General features: G+C 33.4%; 3 pseudogenes; all 3 read left to right on the top strand.

Annotated features, from left to right (window-relative positions):
- The first annotated feature begins 651 nt into the window (after nt 1-651).
- Nucleotides 652-11,456, top strand: LOC149190708 (uncharacterized; annotated as a pseudogene).
- Nucleotides 11,457-11,835: 379 nt separating this feature from the next.
- LOC149190707 (uncharacterized) lies at nt 11,836-12,954 on the top strand (annotated as a pseudogene).
- Nucleotides 12,955-13,121: 167 nt separating this feature from the next.
- On the top strand, nt 13,122-13,945 carry LOC149190706 (metal tolerance protein 8-like; annotated as a pseudogene).
- The last annotated feature ends 13,719 nt before the right edge of the window (nt 13,946-27,664 follow it).

The raw sequence follows: 27,664 nt of genomic DNA, 5'->3' as shown, positions 1-27,664 counted from the left end.
AACAGGGTAGTCGAGATCTGGAAAGCACTCCCTTCCAAGTGAAGTGGAACAGGGAACAGGAAAAATAAGGACACGGAAGAATACCAAGGCCTCTAATTCATCACTCGACCCAATCACCTTGAGAAAAGGTGACTTAGACAACATTGGTGACAAGGTAAGGGACACAATTGCAGAACTGCTGCAGCAGTTTGAGCAACAGCAGAAGTAGGCACTCAGTGCCATAATGACGGGTCTGTGCGAGCTACATATCCAAACAACCAGACTCCAAGAAGGTATAAGGCAGAGAAGCACGACATCAACTAGTTTCACATCAGGGACCACTCAAGCCGCAGAGTTGGTTCAATCCTTAGATCTCCAAGCAGTCGCATTGTCGGATGGAGCTCTAAGCGTGGAGGCAGAAGCTGACAAGGCTATTGTCAGCATGCTAAGGAATGTTGGCCTCAACTTGGCCGCACTCCCCAGTGAATTCCTTCACACCCTACAAGCAGGTGTTATTGAAGATCTTAAGGCCTAAGAGTAGCGCGCGCTGAGCATGATCAGTGAGCAGAAAATTAACAACGAACAGATATTCGTTGAGAAGACAGCAGCGCTAGAAGCCTGGAAGAAGGTTTAGGAGAAGAATGAACACACCACAGTAGTAGTGGCTAAAACATGCAGAACCATTTTGGAACTACATATCCCAAAAGAAGCGTCAGTGTAAGCAAAATTAAGAAATTGGTTGCAAGTGTGCGCAACACGAAGACCAAGATGGCCAAAGTTCAATTTGAGCTGAACCTGAAAACTACAGAGCTTGAGTTGAAGACACCGCCTTCAACTCCACCATAGGTCAAAGAACAATGTGAAGCTGCTGTGAGGGATGGAGTCACTGCAGTAGATGTCGCGGTGGTAGAATGCACTGTGCTCTTCAAGAATTCTATGGATCTAATCATGAGTCTGCAAGAAGATCCTAACCTGCATAGATTGAACACAGAGGCCCGGGAACTGCAGCAGCAGTATGACGAAGCAAAGGCGACAACGTGTATCGTTGTTGTCATGCAAGATTGGCAAAGTTGCAGGAGGCAAAGCAACTGTAAGAACAGGTGGAAGTAGCGCAACGGAAAGAGGCAATCCTTAATGCCAAATTGGGGCCTTGGTTAGAGGAGGCCTTTGTGATCTTTGCCACCATTGGGGAGAAGTTGGCCAGCCTGCAGAGAACTCAGCAGAAGATCCAGGAAGATAGCGCAAGACTAGCAACCAAGCAGCTAGTGGAGCAGGTCAAGCAGGCAGCTATGCAGTGCACATCTGAAGTTGCAGTGGTGCAAGTGGAGCTGGGAGGTCTTCACAGTAAGATCTCCATGCCAACAGAGTGACTCGAGGGTGAGTCACGATATTTGTGTTGGGGTCCTATTGGGACAGGGTCCCCTAAGGTCAATTTTGGGGCAAAAGCCCAAGTTTTGGGGCTGAAAGCCTAAGTTTTCATATATAAAAAGTAAATTCTCCACAAGATGTGGTCGTGGAGCGCGTAGATGTAAAGTGTCATAAAGGGGTTTTACCCTTATTTTATGTAAGATGTGTCAGATTTAGAAGATATACCCATGGTCCGTGGACCTTGGGATTGTATGAAAAAGAAAGTCTTAGAAGAGTTTAAGGTAGTAGTTTAGTAGCGAAAGATATGAATGTAATGGGTCAGTAGAAGTGAAGAGTGAAGAGTCTTAGAGTAGAAGAGAGGCTCTGCAACTATGTGCACAGAGGCTTATAGTAGAGTCCGCAGCTGAGTGCATAGGGTAGTTTAAGTCTATAAGAAGATATGAAGCATTAATAAAGAGATTGTTTTGGAAATATCTGTGTTTTGTCCTTTTACTTCTATTATGAATGAATGCGATTATGTTATGATGAATAATGGGTCTATGATTTAATTTTGTATTGATGCATGAATATGTATGTTTTACATTGTTATACGAATGCAAGTCATAATATTTGTTTATGCGAGAATATCTTAATGCATGTTAAAATTATCAGATACTTAAGCTAATCTGGATAAATATAGAAGTAGAAGCAATCTCAGAAGCATGTAAGTAGTTGATTCACTTGTTTAAGGTCCACGAAAGTTAGTCATAGACCTTCACGAAGGTCTAAGGGTGATTAAGAGAAGTATATCGATAAGCCCTAAAAGGCTTATAGATCTGCACAAAGGTAGAGTTATGGCATAAAACAACATTACACTAATCTTTGGGTGCAGAAACTTGGTTCCAACATCCCACCATACTGCTTCAGGTGGGACTTTAGTCCGCGCTCTGCGAATTGATGCCGAAAGGGCTAGTAGTGTAGGAATATTTTTGGCTAACTTAACATTGAACCTCGGTCAGGACCCCCTAAGTCAACACTCTTCAACCTTTATTTTGCCACCCTGGAGCATTAATTTTCAAGGCTTTCAAATCCATGCCTAAATCACAATTAATTCTTTAGAATGGTTATCAATTGATATAGAGGGAGAATAGAAATAAATCCATTCTATGATGAATTGAATGTATTAGTAGGATCGAAGTTCCATTCACTTGTGTATACCATTTCCTACCTTGAGAAATTAAAACCTATGGCCACCTATGTGTGCATGTTGCTTCATTCCTTCGCCAGATGTTACTGTGATATAGACAGGGGTGCACTTTCATTGATCTTCGTGGATAGAAATTTAATGAAGGACACCATTCCTTTCTTGAAAGCACCAGATTGCGAGCTGAAATATGATTTCTTGGATGATGAGATGATTGGGTGTCCTCATTTTTGTATGCTTAATCGTTTATTTGACTATAGAAGCCTTTATGTGTAGTTTTTTTATCATATACATTTTTCATTAGCTTCATGGTAGATGTGAGTTTCTTATCAACGTTTGATCCAATTATAAGTATCCATGTTCCAGTGTAGATCCTTTATGTTCCAATGAATCAACTTTTGCATTCAGTTCTCTATACACCTGAAAAAATTAAATTTGTTCAAATTGCAGTATTTGTAAAACAATCCTTTGTAACATAGGAGGAATAACAAAGTTTTGTGATCCCCTTGCTTTCTACGCTTATCAAATTACAATCATTGAGTATTCGAACACTAAGACTTCGGATATTTTCCTTTCTATTGCTAATTCCAGTCCCTGCCATAATGCTAGATATTCAACTTAGTTTTTGGATGTTACATGTAGGTCCCAAGTGTTTTTTGTCTCTATTTGTTCATCAAAGCGAAGGATAACATGTCCCTCTCCTAAAACTCCTGCAAACAAAATTATTTTTGAAGGGGATGAAATTTTATATTTTGAATCCATGAGTGATATAACCTAAGTTCAATAAAGTTTTCAAGGCCTTTAATTCACTTTGTAACATTAAAACATGCAAATTCCACAATTTTCATACTTAAATTTTGTCTATTTAAGTGTCAGTACTTAATATTTACAAATAGAAAAGGGTTGAGTTTTGACATTGACAAATAAAAAAGAACTAAAATGTTAGTTTGTCACTTCAATGGAATTACATTTTTTTAATTGAAATTGTGCAATTTGGTGTCATGGATGACATAATTAGACTTTGTTAAGTTACATTGTCACTAACAAAAACCCACAAATTCCATAATTTTCATGGGAAAATTTAATAAAATTGAAATACACACACACACCAAACTCCAACATGGATACTATGACAAGGGTTAAATTTAGTGGAATCTTTTTTTGGTCAAATACTATCTTTTTTAAATTGACATAAGGCATAACCCAAGTCTACGAGGTTAACAAAATATGAAATTGCCATAATTTTCGTATTTACATTTATTAAAATTTAATTTAATTGATAGATTTCACATAAATGGACAAAAAATATAACTCCAAGTGTTAGCTTAAGCTGTCTAGAGCTATATGTGAAGTTCTTTGATATTGTTGTTGGTTGTTGTTGATCACGGGTTCGACTCTCTTCAATTTTCTTAGGGTCAGGGCTCGTAATCAAGGCAAATAGTAAGAAGTACTCCAAATTTCTTGTGCTAAAAAGATAATTAATATTTAACATCACCAAATTAATCTAACCCAAGAGTATAGTTCATAAATTTGATAAAGTATTAAACAAATGTGATATGTTGTGTTGCTTCTTAGTATATGTCAGTGATGCAAAAAGTAATTGATACCAAAATAATCCTCGTGAGAATAATTATAGGGTAGTATAATATAGAATTACTATATTAAAAAAACGTGGAAATTCGATTAATTAAAATGCTCACCTACATGCTGATGGACATAAAATAGACAATGACAGGGTATTCTGTTAAGGCACTCCATGCTGAAAAGGTTATCGGTTCAAAACCCCATCGATAGAAATTTAGCCATGATAAGGGTTGGTGTGGCCCAAGCCAATTGTGATCTTGAGTGATTTTGAACCCTTAAAAGCCTCGGGATCCTAGTTACTCAAGTTACAAGATAAGTGTGTCAATCATCTCAAGACTCACAATATCTCACAAATAAAAAAATTAGTCACCTAACTTAAAAAATAATTATTAATTATATAAAAAATTAAAATATTATATAGAAATTCATATAATAAGATGTATATATAAATTTTTCCTTAATTATAAAGATTATTATTAATTTAATTATTAATAAAAATGTTTTAAATTTAAAACAATTACAACAGAATATTGTATATAATTGTTATAATATTGTTATATTAATTATATTTGCTATATGAACCAGATATGCTTATAAAGCTGACTTACGTACTTTTCTTTTGTAGCATTATTGATTATTGATGGCATAAAAATCTACACATTAAAAAAGAATATGAAATATGGTAATCCATTTCCTGCATTTCGAATTGGCATGAATCGATGCAAGATTGCATAATGGAATGCATCAATATGGTGACAACAATCGAATGAATGCACTTGATCGAAAACACACCCTAGCAGGGTATACGATAGACCATGATAACCATAGTAATAGTAATAATAAGACCATGACAGTCGGGATCACTGACCAGCGAGTGCAAGGAAATTTAAGGGCTACGTCCGACCAAATGTAACTGTTGAATGGCATTTTAGCCAGAGATCAATATAATTACATACACGTTCCTGTTAAAAAAAAATAAGAATACTGATTTGTCAAGTTAATTAATAAAATAATTAATGGTTAAGATATTCGACAAAAAATGTAATGTTTTTATTCCAACAGACCCTGTACAAATTTACAATATTGTAATGTTTTTTCTCCCTTTTACCGCAGTTTAGTTGTGGGACAATATTGAGTAGTGTTTTAATTATTATTTATCATTTTTATGAGAAAGTAGTATAACGCTTCTTCAATTATTAGGATTTTGATGATCGATTCTTGACCACAATAATAATAACACCATGACAACAGTAATATAACGTATTTATTTGTCACTTTAATCAATAAGGTAATTAATGGTTAGGAAATTTCGCAAAAGTGTTTTTTTTTTACAATTTTATTGGTGACAATTCTATTTAAAAGTAGATAAAATTAATTATCTTGTACATCCGTCAATTAGAAAATAAGAATTTCGATGGAGGTTTGGAAGTAAGCAGGAGTTGATCCCCTTACTCACCCAAGACCTCATAGTTTACAACCGAGACTAAACCATTTTCCCTCATCTCTTTCCCCATTTTTACCGCATTAATCATTTCCCTCCTGCCTTGACCCTCACATTCATCCCCTCTAAAATATTTTAACTGCATGTCATTTTCCTTATTCCTTCCACACCATCCTTAATAATCCTCAACTTAAAACTAGAACAATTCACCCCTGTAATAATAAAACATTAATATCCTATCATAAGATTGAAGTTAATAGTGCATTAATAACAACTCTTAACTTTATTATTTAATTATTTAATTTAATGATAATGATATCATAAACTTCAATACCTAATTTAATCATTAATAACATACCATAATAATAATTACCCTATCTATATAGATTATAAACCCTAAATAATTAAACTTTTTTATATATATATATATATATATATATAACTTTATTATTATTATTATTATTATTATTATTATTATTATTTATTAACTTTATTATTGGTAATAGATAATAATTGTTATTAATAATGATAATAATAATAAAAATATTATTAACTTTATCATTAACGATAATTATTCTATAATAATAATAATTAATCATATTAATTACTAATATCTTCCCCATAATAATTTAATGAATTTTCTCTTTATAATTTATGTTGTAATTAATTTTAGAGTTAGATGGTTGGTTCTTTTTTATTTTTTATCCGTATGTTCCATATTTATTACCCTTCTTCTTTGCTCTTATTTATGGATTTGTCTTTATCATGAAGTTATAGACTTGAAAGGTCGACACAAAAATGGCTAGACACTCGAGAATTTAGATTTTAAAAAATAAAAAATTATATTTTTATTTTTCAAAATATTAATTTTAATATTCAATTTTTATATGAATTTTAATCAACATTATAAATTGTTTAAAAAAAAATTAGAATTAAAATTAAATACCAATTGCAATATAACCTAAATAATATTTAATCTATAAAAAATATTTAACATATTATAAATGAAATTTTTTTGCATAGTCTAATTTATAGACGAAATGGTCTTCTTTTTCATGACATTTTTTCTAGTTAATTTAATCAAAATCAGACATAGATTTTTAAAAACTTGATTTTAAATTGTTTAATCTCCATAATTCCAGTGATCAAAAAGCTTTTCAGAGTGTTGAATCCATTTATACATTCAAAAATATATTTTAAATTAAAAAAAATCTGAAAACTTTATTTTAGTGAATTTTGGTAAAAATTATTATTTTATCTCTAAATTAGATTACAATATTTTTTATTAATAAACCAATTTCTATTTGCCAAAATCAACTTAAAATAATAATAAATTATAATAAACAAAATCCTATATCTTAATGATTTTTCTTAAAATAAAAAAATTAACTTAAAGTAATCGATCATACCATTAACTTATTTTCTTAAGACAGAGACTTAAAAAATGTGAATTAGAACTTATTTCCAAATTTTCAGTTAATTAAATCATTCATAATACCAATTATTATTATAGAAAGGTTAAATCACCCCACTATTAAAATATTGAAAAGAATATTTCAAATTTTTATTTAAAGTGTATATAGTCAATTAATGTCATACCATTTTCTTTTATTGATTACATACAAAATTGTTATAAATAGTGAATCCTTCATTCATTATCAATAATTATGTTTCCATGAATCTTTCACCTATTATTAAAGCAAAAACAAAAATGAAACAAAGATGAAGAGAAATAGAGACCAATCTTTTTTAAAGAGCTGTGCTGGTTAAAGAGAAATTAGAATTTATTAAGAAATATATAATTAAATTTATTTATTTATTATTATTATAATATTAAATTGAAATTAATTTTGACTATTTGACCATAATTATGATTTAAATTAAAAAATAAATAATAGTAAACTATTAAAAAAGTTGAATTATAAATAATAAATTACTGAAGTATTAATTCTTAATAAGACTAAGTATATTATTAAACTATTAAATATTAATATTTACTAAAAAATGAATTATAAATAATAAATTTCTGAATTGAATTCAGGTTTTGTGATCCATAATGAATCAAGAAAAGTCTTTAGGTAGAAGTTATATAAGATAAATTTTTTACCAAAGCGTTTGGAACAAATAATATGGTCCCGATGATTTCTACCAAAAGACTTTTCTAAATAATAAATTATTAAAAATATTAATTTAAGACTAATTAACATTAATAAATTATTAAAAAGTTATAATAATTAAAAACGAATATTAATCTATAAAAGTATTAATATTAAATAACGGATAGGACTTGTAATTGTTAAATTTAACTTATTAGTAATTGATAAAAAATTAATAAAATAATAACTACTAAGATAAATTAATAATAATAATAATTAAATAACTAATAAAAGGAGAAAATGAGAAAACTATTATTATAAAATAATAATGTTAATAACCAGATTAAATTTATAAGGATGATTACTATTATATTAATATTAAAACTAACTGGTAAATAATTAATATTATAATTATTAAAAATTAGAATGATTAAAATATTTATAATATTATTATATTAATATTAAATTTATTTAGTAAATAATATATTAAATATTAGAATTTGGTTAAATATATAATGACTAAAATATTATTAAGACTTAAATTTGATGGAATACATAAGTAAAATAATGATTGATTAATATCAATATTAATATAAAATCAACCAATATTATTAAAAATGAAGTTGATTAAGATACCTATATTGATTAAGGAGCACATGCCTCATAATATCCATAATCGGGTCTCAAAACCAGCCATTGTTGAGCACTCTCGTAATACCAAGCATCCATTGTTAAGCACTCTCATAATACCAAAAATCACATTTGCTTTGATAAAGTGAGAATCCTTGCCTCTGCTTCCTTTCACACCACCCATCTAATCAGGGAGGCCCTTGAAATTGAAAAGAACCCTAACAATTTTAATCGAGATGATGATTTTAAGCTTATTCAATCTTGTCGTCCCACTATCCATTGTCTTTTCAGCAAACATTTCTTCCAATCTACCCAACCCTAAGCTATTCCTTGGCTCCCCTTCCCTCTTCCCCTTTTGCTATTCACTTTCCCCTCTATCTTCTAGGTTTTCTTCCCAATAGCTTCTTTATAACAAGTATCATAAGTTCCTAATTTCTTTTATTATTATTTTTGTTTTTAATAATATAGTCATCTTAATCAATTTCAATTTTAATAAAATTAGTTGATTTTATATTAATATTTTAATAGTTAAGATTAATAATATTAACCAATGAATCATAGTTTTCCATCAAATTTAAGTCTTAATAATATTTTTATCTTTATATTTTTAACCCATTTTTAATATTTATAATATTAATTATTTACCAAATAATATTAATATTAATATTAATATAATAATAATATAAATATTTTAATAATTATATTTTAAACTAATTTTTAATAATTATAATATTAATTATTTACCAATTAGCTTTAATATTAATATTAATAGAATAGTAATTATCTTTATAAATTTAATTTTGTTATTAACATTTATTTTTTAATAATAATAGTTTTTTTATTAAAAAAAAGGTCTTTCGGTAGAAATCACATAACAGAAATTTTTTTACCAAAGCGTTTCGAACCAACAAGTGTGGTTCATCATCAAGGCCAGATGAAGAGGGAGACCATGGCAAAGGCTTAAATAGAGAGCAGTGTACATACCATAATTTAAAGTAACAACTATATTTGAACAATAATTGTTCAAATATAGTCGTTACTTTAAATTATGGTCTCTATATTGCTCTCTATTTAACCTTTGCCATGGTCTGCATGAACCACACTTGTTGGTTCGAAATGCCTTGGCCAAAAATTTCTCTTATGTGATTTCTACCAAAAGACTTTTCTTAATTCATTATGGATCACAAAAGCCTGAATTCATAAATTACTACCCTATATGGAAGGGCCACTACTATTAAAGTTTTTCATTTTCTTTTTTAATTAATTATTAGATATTTAATAATTATCAATATTAATAATTTATCCTATTGTTTTATCCATTTATCAATTACTAGTAAGTCAAATTTAATAATTATAAATCCTATTAACTATTCAAATATTAATATTTCTATATGTTAATATTCTTTTTTAATTATTATAAATTTTTAATAGTTTATTTATGTTAATTAATCTTATTAGATATTAATATTTTTAATAGTTTATCATTTATAATTTAATTTTTTTAAGTAAATATTGATATTTAATAGTTTAATAATATACTTAATCTTATTAAGTATTAATACTTTAATAATTTATTGTTTATAATTCAACTTTTTAATAGTTTATGTTTTATAAGTAAATTTAATTATTTATATTTTTAATAAATTCTAATGTCTAATCTTTGATGGGTGAAGGGTTCACCTAAAATGTTAGACATTTCAAAGATCATTAACACGACATCACTGCTATTTAAAAAGGATTGGTCTCTATTTCTCTTTTTCTCTTTCTCTTGCTTCACGTCCCTGATGATGGGTGAAGGGATTTTCCATAAACTTATTATTCATTAACAAAGTTTTTCTATAAAATTATTATTCATGATGTATTACAACTTTGGAAATATGCATTCAAAGATTATATTTTATTTTATAAATAAAATAAAATAAAAACCAACCAATTATATTTTGTTTATAAATAAAATAAAATAAAAACCAAGTATAGAAGAGATGTCATAATGTTATGAACAAGCATGTCATTAATGGGACTAGAACCCAAGTGGGGATGATAATAACAACTCCTCCCTACCACCCAAGCTACACCCTATCATGTAAGCATTTTGACTTTCTAAATATAATATAATATATATATATATATATATATATATATATATATATAGTCTAGATCCATCTTAATTCCAGATCTATCAAGTTCCAAGAGGGATCAAATCTCTCAGCAAATATTTCCTCAAGTTTTGCATTAAAAAAAAGGTTTGCACTTTAACATATTTGATCCCTCTCTGTACATGATATATACTAAGTTAAAATAAATATAGACTAATTACACAAAATGTGTTTTATCTACAAGATTGGGTTGGGCTGACACTATTTGGCCTAGCTAATTAAATCAATCAATTTTCGTTCTCTTTCGGTGAATCATTTTTTACCACATGGCACTGTCCCATCTTTATATTCAGAGTCATATATAGCCTGTATTGGGTCCATAAATATCATTTAACAATTGTTTTTGTTCCTTTCTCTCATCTCTTATGCCAGAGAAGCGAATCTGCGCATGGTGTTCTCTCATTACTTGCTCTATGCAAATGATAATGTGCAGACATTGAAGCCAGAGATACAAGTGGCTTAGAGAAAAGACAATGTCGCCCTCAACATCAATGTTGGGTGCCTAACACTTGTTGGTAATATCTACCAAGATGCCCAGGAGGTACGCTTTGACTTCAACCTTTTCTTCTTTGTTGATATCCACAATGACTCTAATGGCAACCTCAACCCTGCCAACATTGTCGAAATGATGATCATATACAAAAGCCACTCAAACTAACTATCATTCCAAAGAAATCAGTTCTTCTCAACATGGTTGGGCAGTGATGACTCTAGTGGAAATCCTACACTACTAGTTATTCCTTTGCACTCAGCGGCTGGTAGGACGTATTCACATGTCCTGGCGACAAGGCGAACTATTTCTTCGTGCCCTTTTCCCCGCCAATGGAGCTCTAAGAAACGTACAGGTACAACTCAACCAATTCAATGATATCATAGATGGTCTCATAGCATGGGACACATCCACTTGGCCTTACTACGACTTGGCTCTCCAAATCCCCTAGGATGACAGGGAAAAAAACTATATGAAGGCTTATAACGAGAAGGGAAAGGTGTACATGGAGATAATGCCAAGAGCCTGATGAGTTTCACCCACCAAGCATACTTGGATCTTGTTGAGCATTAGATTTGATGGTACAAGACAGGAAACAAGACCATTGTGACATATGACTCTCTTTGTTTGTTATATTGGATTTTAGGGGGTCGAATGTGAATTGGGTCGAAGTTAGTTTGGCAAGAGGTGGATTAATTTATGATGGGTACCACTCCCACTTTCTCGCCCTGAAACCCTAATGGTCATATGATTCCTTACACATTCTTCCAGTTATGTATCAAATGGAGATGATGTTGTGTGTGTGATGTTTGTTTTCATATATGCTTGTATGATATTTTATCATGAATGAATTTCCAAATTTGAATCCCTTCAACATAGGCTCTTAATTCACCTAATTCTTTGTTGTAATGGCCCCTTCTAGTGATTCCCTTCACAATTGCCCTCTTACCCCCACTTTAATTCATCCATCAGTTTTGTGGGAAAAAGTTTCTTTCAGAGAAAGAATTGGCATGGCTTCCTTGTATATAGTTCCATTCGCAACAAGGTTTGTTTGAACAAAAATTGCCCCTCATGGGCCAATCGGAGCTCTGTCAATATGTACTTGTCTGCTAAAGCTTATCTTTGGCCTTGAGCTTTTGTTGTTAGGTTTTCTTTTCTACTCCCTTATTCTCTGGATTGCCATGAGATATTTGGGGTCCCATCTGGATGGAATGAATATTCAATTCTTGAATCTAATCCCTCTGATTCACTTTATTCTTTGTTTAAGAACCCCTTAAAACATATTTTGAGTGAAAGGAAGTCATGGAAGATCACACTTTTCCTTTTGATAAATATTGTCTTTATGGCGATCCAATTCATATACAGATTCATGAACAACAACCTGGAGCTTATTCTGGAGGCTTACCACATGTTGTTCGATTGTGCAGCCTTTGCGATTTGGCTCTAAGATTCATATATTTCTTGGTTTCCTGCAAACAACATGTTCAATTATGGTTATGGGATGTTTTAGGTTCTTTCTGGGTATGTGAATGTTGTTTTCTTTATCTTGATTAGGTCTCTCATAGTTTTGGAGTCCATTGAGTTAATTCTAGAACCCAAAAGAAATTTCTACAGATTGTTTATTGTTTGTTTCAGTCGGAGGACTTGTGGTCAATCTTGTGGGGTTGGAATTTTTCCATGAAGCGCCTCATCACACCCATGGTGGGGTTTGTTCCCATTCTCATTCTCGTGAAATTCATGGAAACAACCATTCCCATTCTCATTCTCATGAGAGTCATGGAAACAACCACATCTTCACAATTAATGATGCTCCTTGCAGTGGTAGGGATCAAAAAAACTTGAAAGATGGTGATAGTTTGGATGACGGAAATAGTTTCCATGACATCCATGACCATAGCAGTGGTGTTCATAGTGATTCTCATATTAGGTGCAATGATCATAATCATCATGAGGACAAGTTTTTTCATCAAGTATCACATGATAATACTTGTAATAGCCACAGTCACAGTGCCAAAGATGGCAATTGAACCATGAGCAACATCAACTGATTGTGTCATCACATGAACACGGTAAGGATAACCACCCTTGTGCACATGATAAGATAATGCAGGGTGAATATGAGCATAAAAATTATCTAGATGATTCAAAGAAAAAATATGGTGCTCTATAGGGTGAAGAAACAAGATTCCCCTGTATGTCTCACCGTGTTGGAAAAACAAGTGAACATCATCAACATTGTGAAGACAACCATTTACATACCCATTCTCATTTTGGACACGAGCATTCTCATTTGGAGCATAACCACTCTCATTCAGGACACAATCATTCTCATTCGGGACACAAGCATTCTCATTCGGAGAATATAAATTCTCATTCGGGACATGGGCATTCTCATTTGGAGCATAGCCATTCTCATTTGGGACATGGGAATTCTCGTTTGGAGAAGAGTCTCTCCAACTCGGGACATAAGAATTCTCATTCTGGACATGGGAATTCACTCATGGAGAAGAATTTTTACAATATTGGGCATAATATTACATCAAAACTTGGAAAGTCTAAGAATCACCAACATTTTCATCACAATATGGAAGGTATTTTCTTGCACATATTAGCAGATACTCTAGGGAGTGTGGGGTTAGTTATCTCTACCCTTCTGCTAAAATATAAAGGTTGGATGGTAGAAAACTTGATTTGATCAATTTTCAAATAATTTATGATTATTTCATCTTTCGTCATCTTCTTATGAATTCATCAGAGATATTGTTGCAAAGAGTACCTAGATTCAATGAGCATGACATAAAGTAGAAATTCAACATTATCCAAAACCTAAAGAGGGTGCATGGCCTTAAAAATATCCATGTGTGGAGCTTCACAAACAAGGAATCTATAACAACTCTTCATCTGTATATTTCAGCTGAAAGTAACAAGATTTCAATTGGGAACCAGGTCACCCACTTGCTTCATGATGCTGGAGTCAAGGATTTTTCACTTCAAATGGAATCTTCGAGAGATTCCTAGGTACGAATTTTAACCATCATTTGCATCAAATGCATCAGATAGATCTATTTTATGGTGTCTACAAGTAATAGGCTTACTTTTTGACATTTTACCTCACTTTCAAGTAGGTTTTAGATTATTACTTTTAAAGTTATTTGTAGTTGTGATTCATCTGATCTGAAATGTTTGACACATCAAATCCTTTGAACTATTGTAGAAGGAGCATCTAAAAATGTTTTCTTTGCATTGAAAAGTAACCTAAACAAATCTATGTTGCATCCAAAACAAGATCAATAGTATACGCCTTAGAATAAAAAATCAAATGAGTGGATTCATAAAAACAAATATTGAGGAAAATGAGAATCTAGGTTTCAATTTAAAATTCCTCAAGCAAGAAGCTTTAGTCTAAAATTTCTTAGGAATCACGTTTAAGTTGTGTAGAGCTTAGTACTCTGACCATACATAACATAATTTACTTTAATGCATTGGAATTTATATGAAGCCCCTCTTTTCCAATCATCTAGAAATAATAATAGAATGTTAGGGATATGTGGATAATATTCTGATAGTGTATCTAGCGATCCTCGGTAGGGTGTGCAGTAATCAATGCATGGATTAGACTGGATTAAGTCATTGTGGAAGTAGATAGGTTTATTTTTGGGGAAAATTAGCAATCCACTAATTAAAAGTAATCACATGGATCCATGAGAAGGCATTCTAGACTACCTTGCTCTCCTATAGTCAATTTCGAAAGGGCCAAGCTTTTAGGTATGAATTTTCTCATCTAGGTAGAGCCTCATTGAATATATTCATGTAACAATCTATAAGCTAATATTTTCTTTGTATGGAACATGTTTATGAAGTGCGTTGTTTTAAAATAATCACTTCTAGTTTCTAGAATAGCTTTCTAAACTATTACCAGTGTTATGAGTCGCCACTCGATGTATCTTAAAGCTTGCAATTGTTCCATTGTGTATTAGAAAGCTTTCATTCTTGAATCTCCGGGCTACAATCAACCTTCTTCATTTGTTCATATGTATGGTCCTATTTTATCAATTTCAATTTTAAGTAGATACATGTATTTTATTGTAGATTTATAAAATAGTCAAAGCAATTGTAGAGATAAATTGGAAATTTGTTTTATCCAACAAACTATTTAGTTGAAAAAAATTAGGTCTGATTGTAATATTAATAAAATTATGAAGATTCATCTAATCAAGATTGGAAGAATACTTGGATGTGGGTGACATTCAAGGGAATTTATGATGAATTTGATGAATGGCGGCGAGAGGACAAGCCACTTGGTCGATGGCGCCTCTTCCCACACCCCTCTGAGCCGATCTCATGACACACCGCAGGCAGCATTTAATGCAAGCTCGGGACGTGAAAGAGCTTTCATCTGCTCGAACATGGACTCCCCTCGCCATTTTGTGATTCCTTCTGCTCTGCTCCGCTGCAACTGCCCACCTCAAGCCATTGATTCCAGCTCCCGCACAGTTACTGGGCGTCGCTGTTGGTTAACGAGTTGTATCGATTTCGGTAATGGGCATCACCATTCCCATTCCAGGCTCTGTCAGTTAACCACCCCCTAGCAGATCCTTGTTCCCCTTCTCAATCCATCCACCATTGCTTCCACTGAACTCTTAGCCAGTCATTCTGATATGGTTCGACATCGAATGAGAAGTCGAAGAGGAGGGACACGGGGAGGTAGTGCCCGCCCTCAGACGGAGCATAATCCTGAGCCTGCTGACTCCTCTCCTTCCCCTGAAATGTATCACCCCCATAGCTATGGTTCAGGAAGATATCCCAATACTCGTAGTCATCGGGGTCGTGCTATGTCTCCGAGTGAAGGTCGCAGAGAATTTGTGGTTCACACAACTAATTTTCCTTTACCCCGTCACCCTGCTCCCCACTCAACCCAATTCAGATTTTGTAGCACCTTGAACAGACCAGTGATTACTACTACAATCACCATCCTCTTCACTGAAGATAATGAACAGCCTGATACCCAGGCAGAAAACTCAGATTTGAGGGAAGAGGAAGCTCTCAGACACAGAAATGGTTGAGACACAAGAAAGAATCTACAGAATGAAGTAAAAATTGTTTTGCATGGCCAAACCACGGGTGGAGGCCAGCATGCTGAGGGTGGTAGTTCTGGTGCCACGTGCTCGCCAAGTGGAATAGGTATTGAAGGGCCGGATTCAAAGGCCACTGCTAGCTGCCATGGTGATGTCCAACTTGAGGGTGAGCCACACGACGGAGCGTCGGCGAAGGAGGAGGATGATTGGATGAAGTGTGCCTATCCGGTTGTCGAGGAGCCCATCCGGTTATCGAATGATATTGCATGGCTGCCAGGTGTCATCTGTCTGGAATTTTTGATATGTTAGTTCTATTGGATTTTGTCTGGATCTTTCTGTCTATCACGGAGAAACTTCTCTGGTTTTTGTTTTTCCCGGTCTTAAAGACTGATATTCCATCTGGATATTTTTGTCTCTGCGGACTAGTTTCCCCAATGTTGGGGTAGTCAAGACACTTTCTGATACTCTCTGTTAGGCACTGTTGAGGCCCGAGCCTCATTGTACTTTTTGGTTACATATTAATAGATTAAATTAACTTAGAAAAAAAAATATCAAGATTGGAAGAATATACATGGTTAAGTTGTATCATATTGATGTATGCCAACACACTAATAAGAAAAATAGAAAACATAATTTCATCACAATTAGGAACAAAGATGATCATAGGAGTCGAAAGGAGACTGGTGTACCAAAGGAAACTGAGTGGGAAAGTCGAATAGAAATATCTAATGTATTTGAATGATGGTAAAAATTCATAGAATGGAGCGACATATTTACAGTTCTTGTGTGGAGATAGTAATTTGGATCCAAGTAGGTTGTCATTGTTCCCTTGCTTTGTAGTCAGATTTCTTGGATTTAATGGGCTTAATGACATTTCCCATGTATTAATTTGTCTGATTGATATGGTATCTTACATGCTTCCATTGATTTGATGTTTTAAATGATACCAATGTAGATTTAGGGTTAAATTGACTTTAAATAAAACTAAAACCTTACAAGTGTGATCTACATTTTTACTCGACTATGGAGTTCGAAGTATTAATTGTTGTCTTTATTGTTGTGTTTAGATTCCAGAGACCCTTACTAGGTTTTTGTCTGAGCCTTTGATGTCAAGATTGTCATTATCTTTTGTATAGGTCTTTGTTTGAATATCATGAATTAAATTCCTTCATAGGAATAATTCCATTCGACATCAAGAAAGAGTTTTCATAGCAATGTTCGATTAAGTATCTGAACTGGTGGTTCATTTTATGGGAGTCCTTCAGTTTCAACAAGGGGATCTGACGATTTCAAGGTATGCTATTTTACAATATTTTAGGGCAAAACATGAAACCTAATAAATGATTCTTCTTGAATTTATTCAACAATGAGTCGACCACCTCTGTTTTCCACATTTATGTCGGAAAATAAAAGATCTTGTCTATTATGTTTGACTTTCCTTACTTGATAATTACTTGTGATGTTAGTTGTCCTTTTATTACTTCTTTATTTCTTATTCATCAAGCAATTACCAAAACAATGAAGATCACAAAGAGACAAAGTACACAAGATATAAGCTCCAAGCCAGGGAAAAATCCCTCCAAGGGGAAAACCCAAAAAGAATACTTCTCTTCTTATAAAATCAGTTCAAAATGAGACTTCCAAGACCCAAGACCAAAGCCAAAATTCCTCCCAAGCACCAATCTATCCCACCAATAAGATCTCTTCCAAACAAACCAGGCCTTTCCAAAGTCAGTGAAGATCAAAGCAACTTCACCTCAAAGTTTCAACCCTGCAACAAGGTTTGCAACTTGGACCTACAATTTTGGCCCCTGCAACTCACACAGAAAACCCTAGACAGCTTTGCACGTGTGGACAAAAAATAGTGTTTTTCTCAAGAGACCTTCCTTCTTTGACTTCTTCCTCTTCTTCTTGTCTTTCTCACTCTTCCTTCTTCTTCACTATTATAAATCGAACTTACTTGATTGAGTGATTGAAATGAGTTGAAGTTTTTCTTATTTATAGCCTTTTGGAGGGGTCAAATAGGCCTTGTTAGGCCGACTTGTCTTAGTTGGGGCTGACTTGGGCTTGGAGGATAATTTTTATTTCTTGACTTAAAAATAATTATTTTATTTTGTTACAATGTCGAAATGGGACTATAATACATGACAAAATTTCTTCTTTGACCTAGAAAGTCCTAGAAGCATGACTCAACATGCTTTGACCTCGACTTGAGCATGAAACCCATGCTTTTACAAAAAAAAAGAATATTTTCATATACAAAATATACAATGTCATGTTTATAAGGTCATTATGAAGATTGACACTAGTTACAATCTTCAACACTCCCTCTTAACTAGGGAGGTATTCATAATCCCATCATGAAGTACAAGCAATCTCAAACTTGAAGTATTCTCATAAGAAGAGTCAAATTGATAAGCCATCTTTTAAAAATCTATATTACAACCAGCATTGTCAATAAGGCCTTAATTTGACAAGCTCAACTTATATGAGAGCATCATGTTGGGAGGATTTACATGAGATAATGCACTACCTCTAAAGGCACATACCCCATCCAAATTTTCACCAGGTATGTCCTTTTAGGAATATTCTTATCTTAGATTACCAATCCTCAAAGAATATCAGTCCTCTTTGACTACTATGATCTTGGATGCCCTACCTCATCCTCAAAGAGTATCGGTCTATAGGTTCACTTCTATCTTGGATTTTATGATCCTCAAGAAGTTCCAATATTAGATTCTTATCCAATCCTATAAACCCCGTTATTTTTTTATGGCCTTCATTAAGACTTACATCTGTTAGTCCTGGTCTAGTGCATGACACAGAAAGAGAATAATATATTGTACATCATCCCTCCCTTTATATCATAGAATATATATCCACCAAACTGAGCTTGCCTCTTAGGTACTCAAGCTTCTTGTTTGGTAATGCTTTTTCTAGAATATCAACTACCCATTCATCTATAGGAATATAGTGTAGTTTTACAACCCCGTATCGTACTAAATTTATGATCTAGTGGTACTTGTTATTTATATGCTTTGTCTTAACATGAAACACTAGACCCTATATCAACTTTATGCATATTTAATTTTCATAATGTATACATGTATAGCTTAGTGGTCCTTCAAATAAATCTGATAGCAACTTCCTAAGCCAAACAGCTTCTCTGCAAGCTTCACTTGCAACAACGTACACGGCTTCAATAGTACTCAAAGCAATAATATCTTTCTTCTTTCTCATCCATGAGATCATGGATGATCCCGAACTTAATCATACACCTATAGTGCTTCTTCCATATATCTCACTTCCACCCCAATCAAAATTTGTATATCCTCTGAGTTGGATTTCATTACCAACATATCGAAGGCAGTGATGTATGGTTCCATGTAGATATATTAGGATGTGTTGATTGCTATCCAATGGTCATTCTTTGGCTCCATATGAAATTGACTAAGGACATTTACTACAAAACAGATGACAGGTCTAGTAATTACCAGATACATCAAGGAGCCAATCAATTGTCTGTCACAAGAAGGATCCACCAGACTATAATTTGAACTCCTCAAATTCTTTAGATTAGTAATCATGGGAATTTTCATTGGCTTACTATCAATCATGCAAAATTTTTGTAGAATATTTATCACATATTTCCCTTAACCAAGATATAGTTCACCTAGCTTCTGCCAAAGTTATAGCCCCAAATAGTAATGCATAATCCCAATATCCTTCATGTCAAATTCAATTGATAACTACTTTTTTCATTCTTGAATTCGATGTTCCACACCTGTAACAAGTAGATCATCCACTTATAAAAGAATGATAAATGGTTCATCCTTGACCACATTAATGTAGAGGTTAGGATCAACAGAACTCTTGACAAATCCAAGTCTCAATAGGTATGCATCCATCCTAGCATACCATGCTCTAGGTGCTTTCTTTAAGCCATATAGAGCCTTCTTCAATCTATATACATGTGTCTCCTTCTAATTTACTTCAAATGCTTGAGGTTGTTCGATGTAAACCTCTTCATCAATGATCCCATTCATAAAAGTTGTTTTAACATCCATTTTATGGATGTCCCATCCCATAGTAGCAGCTGAAGAGATAAGTGATCTAATCGTTGTATATCTAGCTATAGGAGAAAAGGTTTCTTCATTATCAATACCTTCTTTTTATGATAAGCCTCTAGCTACAAATCTAACTTTGTACTTATCAATGCTCCCATCCAAAACATGCTTTATCTTATATATCCATTTTGAAGTGACTATATATTTGTTACTCGGTCTAGGAATAATTTCCTAGACATAGTTCTTCATAACTGGCTGGTATTCTTCCTGTATTGCATTCCTCCACTCTTGATGTTAAGCTGCATCTTCATAGGAGGAGGGTTCATCTTCAATGAGCTTAGTCATATAAGTTTCCTAACCAGAATACCTCTTCAATCTTTTACTTTCTCTAAAGGTCCCTTTTTTGTGTGTCATTTTGCTTCTTGTAGAGTTTTCCTCAACTAAGCAAGCCTCTTATGAATTTCAGGAACAACTACTTGATGCATAGGCTCACTAGGACCTTCAACATCTTCTTGGGTTGATGTAGGATCTTGACCATTTTTTCTTTTGAGATATCCTCAAAAATGGGTACCTCTTCTTCATCAAAATTGAATGGACTATCTTTGGATCTCTCGTAAGCTACATTTTCATCAAAGATTACATCCCTTCTTACTTCAATACGATGATCCTCTTTAATGTAGATTATGTACACCTTTGATGAAGCATTACATCCAACAAAGATTCCTTTCATACTGGTAGGATCTAAATTCTTCCTCTTTTCCTTTGGAATGTGTATATAAATAGGGCATCCAAATATTCAAAGATGATCCACACTAGGCTTATTTCCTATAAATTCTTCTTTCGGAGTCATGTTGTTGAGAATATTATGAGGGCTTCAATTATGCAAGTAGACAATTGTTACACATGTTGCTCCCATAAGAATTGATGGAGATATTGATCATGTAGCATGTAGCATGGCTCTGACACATTCTTCAATTGTTTTGTTCTTTATTTCTACCACACCATTCTATTTAAGATTATAAGGAACAATTAGCTCCCTCTTAATCTATTCTTCCTTGCAAAATGCTAAAATTTCTTTGGAGGTATATTATTTACCATTGTTAGACCATAGGGTCTTGATCTTCCTTTCTGTCAAGTTCTCTACTTTCATTCTTGAATTCTTGAAACTTCTCGAATACCTCACCTTTTTTCTTGAAGAGGTTTAACCATGTTTTCCTTGAGAAATCATCGATGAATGTCTAAAATTTCCTTTGATCTAGTATCACTTCTTGTAAATGGTTTCTTCACATTATTGCCTAGAGAACCTCCCCTACAAATTCCTTCATGTTCTTCCTTCAATTCAGGGATGCCATTGATTATTTGTTTTAAGAGATGGAAAAATCTTATAGTGAAGATGTCCATATCTTCTCTGTCAGAGTTTAGAAGGACTAACATCTAAGTGAACTAGGGCTTGAGGGAGAGGAGTAAGTAACCTATACAGAGTTCCCTCACGGATAACAATTATCCTTGCATGATCAATACTAGTGTCCCTAAAAACGTTTCCATCAACAAAATCTATTCTACCACCTTTATCTTCTATACAAGAAATAGAAAGTACATTTTTCTTCAATTGAAACATATAGAATATTGTTGAGATAAATGATGCCATCGGTCTCTATCTCCAATGAGATAGATCCAATTCCCTTCACTGGATAGCTCTTCTTGTCTCCAAGTTCGACTGAATGAGAGGAGGTTCCTTTTGATAGAGTCTGGAGTTGACTGCATTCACCTATCATAAGTCTAGAAGCTCCACTATTTATAACCCATACATTATCATCCTTGAAAGTGTTAGAGGGAGCAAATAAGAAAATTCCATTCATCACTTATTTTGCTAGCTTGGGGATGATCTTCAAGATGCAGTCTTTGATAGTCACAACAAGGTTCCCAAGGAACTTGAAACCCTTCTTCATAATCCTTTCCATTGAGAAGAGAGCGTCAACTGAAATGTGATCTTCAGTCTCCTTCTTTCACTTTGGTTCTAATACCATGTTGGAAAATCAAGGATCTTGTATATTATGTTTGAATTTCATTACTTGATAATTACTTGTGATGTTAGTTGGCCTTTTATTACTTCTTTATTTATTGTTTATCAAGAAATTACCAAAACAATGAAGATCACAAAGAGACAAAGTACACAAGATATAAGCTCCAAGCTAGGGTGATGACAACTAAGCCACTTTTACGCAGCGGTGCTGCATATTTACATAATTAGTACATGGACCTATGGGTTATGGGCCCACGTATATATCATAAGCTTTCTTATTAGTGGAATTCACAATAAACCCGTAGTCCGTGGAATCACAACAAACAGCGAACTACAACATAACCCGACCAATCACCATCGACCCTCCTTGAGCGCTTAAGACCGGATCTCAAATAAATTTCAACCCACTTTGATAACACATTGGGTCCGCTCGAAATGTTAACCTACGCACATGTTCCGACATGATTACCATCAGATCCATCAACCAACAGACGGTCCTGATCATCGGAACTCAACGAGGTTTTAAGCACGTTGTATAAATCCGCATTGCGTCTGGTTTTTGAATTAAACTCCATTCATTTTTCGACACGATATTTGTCCGACTAGCCATTCAATGGACAGCCGTGATCTATCCGGACTTCAATTGGATTAGATCACAGTCTATAACTTTCTCGGGTCCATTTTTTAAATCTCGCTTACGGCTTTGAGGTCACGCGAGAATCTGCTTCTGCCTATGAAAATCTCTCTTCCCATTCTGATTAACGCCTGCGCGTCTTCACCACGCAATGATTGTTAGATCTATGGATTTGTTGATCGACGATCCAGATCTATTCCCGCGTTTCTTCACGAACTTGTCAGGTTTCTCACGTTTTGTCAATATTGTCCGTCAATCTAGACGATCTGATGGTTCTATTAAAATGGATTCCTCATTTGCACTTGGTGGAATTACGTTAGAATACAAAGTTATCTCTGCCACACTCTGGTTAAACACTCACATCACTCCATACAAAAGTTTACTCTGATATCATTGGATCGCCATCGATCCTTACAATGATCGATGGTCGATCAACAAAACTATAAACAGGATTTAACTATTTCAATGCATAAACAATATACAGCCACACGAATTCCACATAACGCACATATTTATATTATACAGAACTAGATTACAGTCTAAGGCATTTCAGCCTCAGTCACAATTTCTCTATCGATTACATTGTATTCTCACTCTCTGTCTATGCTCTCCCTATCTCACAATATAGACTCTCTTTATATAAGAAATTACATAAGCGTGGATCATCTTAGATCCACAATTTCCTCTCACAAATCGCCTAAATCTCTCTATTCGCATACATGGCAGATAATTACATTAAATTAAGTCTTCTCGAGACTTATCAATTCCATCAAATTTGCTATGTTTAAACCGAATTTGCCCCAGTTTCCAATGATTGTCCACATTTCCCCTTTCACAGCTTTAACTTTGACTTTTGATTCAGCATGGTCAGATTCTCCTGCATCAGAGGGAAAAACCCCTCCAAGGGGAAAACCTAGAAAGAATACTTCTCTTCCTATAGAATTAGTTCAAAATGAGGCTTCTAAGACCCAAGACCAAATCCAAAATTCCACCCAAGCACCAAGTCGACCTACCAATAATATCTCTCCCAAAAAAACAGGTTTTTCCAAAGTCAGCAAAGATCAAAGCAACTTCACCTCACAGTTTCAGCCTGCATCAAGGTCTGTAACTTCGACCTGCAATATCAGCCCCTGCAACTCACACAAAACCCTTGGACAGCTTCGCACGTGTGGAAAAAAATAAGTGTTTTTCTCAAGAGAACTTCCTTCTTAAACTTCTTCCTCTTCTTGTTGTCTTTCTTGCTCTTCCTTATTCTTTGCTATTGTAGATCGAACTTGCTTGAGTGAGCGATTGAAATGAGTCAAATTCCTTCTTATTTATATCCTTTTAGAGGGGTCGAATAGGCCTTTTTAGGCCAACTTGTCCTCGTTGGGGCCAACTTGGTATTGGAGGTTAATTTTTCTTCCTTAACTCAAAGATAATTATTTTCTTTTGTTACAATGAGTCCAAATGAGACTATAATACATGAAAATAATTATTCTTTGACCTAGAAAGTCCTATAAGCATGAAGAACATGCTTTGACCTAGACTTGAGCATGAAACCCATGCTTTTACAAATAAAATTTAATTTTCTTTTCATATAAAAAGTATACAATGTCATGTTTACAAGGTCATTATAGAGATCGACACTAGTTACAATCTTCAACAACTTAGACAACAATCGTGCAAGAGAATTTCACACAGATTATGTAGTTTACATTATCTTCTTCAAGCCTGGTTTTACTGCAAAAATGTTTCAATCTTGATCTGAAGGTTTAGGTTCCTTATATGGTTCTTTGTTTCATTTTTTGTCTTCTTCCACTGGGTACAATTATGTTATTTAGAGTCAATTTCATTTATAATCCCTCTGGTTCTTTCTTATACATTTGAATGAAGAGTATAATAAATTTACAGCAAAAACTCTTACCTCTATCATTGATTTAATCTTGGGATGCATTGATGTTTTCAATTGAGCATGATGAAGATATTTTACCCTTTTTATTAATGTTTGATCTCTTTATAAAATATATGCAAGATAAAAATATAAGCTTTTGTTTCAAATACTAGAAATCTTTAGATATTTTACTTTCCAATGCAGACCAATAAGGTTTTGCATGTTAAATAAAGTAGTTGTGATCTGCCACAAAAGGTCAAATTTGCCATTAAACATAAGAACAACTTTTCTATTAGGATTCTTGAATGTTTTTATAGTTCTTTCATTAAAAGGGTCACCTTCCAACTTCATTCTGGGAGTTAAAAATTTATAGAAAATTTCATTAAAGCAACTAATGTCAATATTTTTTATCTCGAGTGGTGAAGGGATTATTATGCCAAGTCATGCCACATGTGTTTGGTATCTCATCTAGATTGTGTTATGGTACTAAGATACCTAGTGTTTGCTTGGAGACTCTAACCCTGCAAATTTTAATTTATTGGCAGTTTTGTAAGACTATCAACTCAACAAAAACATAATTTGGGGGAAAAACAGTAGGAAAATGGTTGAAAGATATAAAATAGAAGAAAAAAAGAAGAGACTCGTGTTCATAATGCACAAGTGCAAGCAACTATTTCAGTTGTTGGTGTAGATTTTGTCATTGTTGTAGTTGCAACTGCAACTACTACATCTTCTAATATTGGTTAGAGTAGTCAATCAAAGACAAGTATGGCAGTTGCATCAACAGCTGCACTTGTAGCAAAACCATGTGTTGAGATTGTAGAGTGTATGGGAGAAGACATGGAATAAATGGCATCCATGGTAAGCTCTGTTGTCAACTTCAAAATGCATGTAGATATTATGACCCTAACTACCAAGGTAGCCACAAGTACTCAATTTTTCCTGAAGAACGAACCTTTCAAGCAACTTGCATCCATTTTGGAAAACTGAATATACTAGATTTCCTGTTTAAAATGTAGTCATTGATTGCATTGATAATTTCTTCCTCTATCACTTTCGAGTTTATGTTTGCATGATGAAATTAGAATCTGTTAATTCCAACCAAAAGTTGACTACCATAATATCTTGTTTGATCTTGAACACAATATTCTTACAACTTTTTCGGTTGTTGTGCTAAATTATTTCATTAAATGTTATCTTGCTCTATGCAATCAATATATGATCAAGTTTGATGGGGTAGATGACTTGACATTGGGATTTTTTGTATGGAGTGAAGAACTTCGGTTTTTAAGAGAGTTATTTCACATGTTTTTGGAATATCCCATAAATCCTTATCATGTCCAACCAACTTTGCATGGAGTGACAACTCTGAAAGCAAGAGTACATAGATAATTATGGAACCATTATTCCATATGAAAAGGGGCCCAATCCAGTAGTTGGGTTTAGTGAAGCGTTAGCTTCTGAGGATAATGAATCATAGATCTACTCCCAGGATTTTCTTGAAAGAGGAGTGAAACTTCTAAAGTGCACAAGAAAAGGTAGTGTTATTATTCAAGATAATGTTTGTTTAGGAAGTTTAAGAAAATTTGGGTTTTAACTAATTAGTTATGTTTCCTAGTGTCAGGGGCAATTCGCCAGAAACATGTTGTTGTTTATGTCAACAAGAGGTCATAAGTGAACACAACAATTTTTTGTTTGTATTTTCTCATTTAAATGTCATATTTGAGTCCTGCACAGAAACAGGTACACATTATGTCTTGAGGAAATTCTGCCTCGTTTTTTCTATTGGTTGATGTGGATCCCAGTCGGTGACAAATTTGTTTGCATGGAAATTTGGGTAATAATCCTCCTTTGTTAGTGGATATATATTTCCTTAAATCTCCAGAATGAGATGCAGGTGGTGGTGAAACTTAAGAGCAAGCACATCAGTGGTACATTCTCAAAGAAGAAAAAGAGTGAATAAGGAAGATAGATGTACCCTTTTGTTTTAAAGTATATTGTAATCATTCAAAAATTTATTTTCCTCATGGAGTGATGATTTTAGTAATATGCCTGCCATGTCTTTTAAGAATTAGGCACTTGTTGAGCATGTGGCTAGGTATTATCTATGATGTATGCAAAGACATACCAGCATGGTCTCGCAAAGACTTATCAAAGGAAGGAGGAAAAAGATTTTATTTTTCTCTTAAATCAACCTTTGGACTTATGGAGTTTGAGTGCAAAATTGATACATATTAGCAGATGTGGACTGAAGGGATCAGGTGATTACTTCTAGAACGAACTAAAAATAAACAATAAGGTTGTGTTGATCCTCATAAGTTGCATTTGGAGTAGCCATATAAAATATTACTCAGTTTTAATGTTGAGAAATAGGTAATTTAAGTGTGCTTTTATCAATATACCAGTCATAATGTGTTGTACCTTGGGTTTGGACCTTTTGGAAGACTTGGAGAAGTAGAGAAAATCCATGTTAGGTTGATTTTTTTTATAAGCCATTCAGACCTTTTTCTATGCTTCAAGTAAGGACCATATGTTTTTCAAGGTTTGTAAGATTCCATATTACAAACCATCCTTAGGAAGAGTCATTATTAGGTGAACAAAAAAATCATTCCAGAAGGGATAGGCTTTTTTATTAATTAAAAGTTGTTAAAAAGGCCATTTAGCCATCCTTTCACCAAATTAAATCTTAGTAATTGTGCTTGTTAGATGGGGTAATCGTATTATTTTTGGGCATTCATATGTCTTAAGCAGGGAAAATTTTAAGAATGGAAAATTCTCTTGAAGTTTGAAAACATTGGCGAATCTCACTAGTCCCTAATATGCAAACTATAAAATATTTATTGATGTATTTGTAAAACTATTCAAATTATAATGATTTTATATATACTCTCTATATAATGTTGGTGATTTTTAAGGTAAAATAATTCTATGTTGTAAAATTTGGGCAAATCATTTTTATAAAAAATGGAAATTAGCGAATATTGTTTTTTGAAAAATCATGGAAAATTAACCCACCTGCGAATATTAGCCCCTACAATTTTCCATGTCTTAAGAGCGTTACATAG

This window comes from Pinus tabuliformis, chromosome 3_1 (assembly GCF_031772625.1).
Source record: "Pinus tabuliformis cultivar Carrire ecotype Pingquan chromosome 3_1, CPIR1, whole genome shotgun sequence".
In the NCBI taxonomy this organism is placed as follows: domain Eukaryota; kingdom Viridiplantae; phylum Streptophyta; class Pinopsida; order Pinales; family Pinaceae; genus Pinus; species Pinus tabuliformis.
The sequence above is the reverse complement of the archived record's forward strand: the minus strand, read 5'-3'. Positions and strand labels throughout refer to the sequence as shown.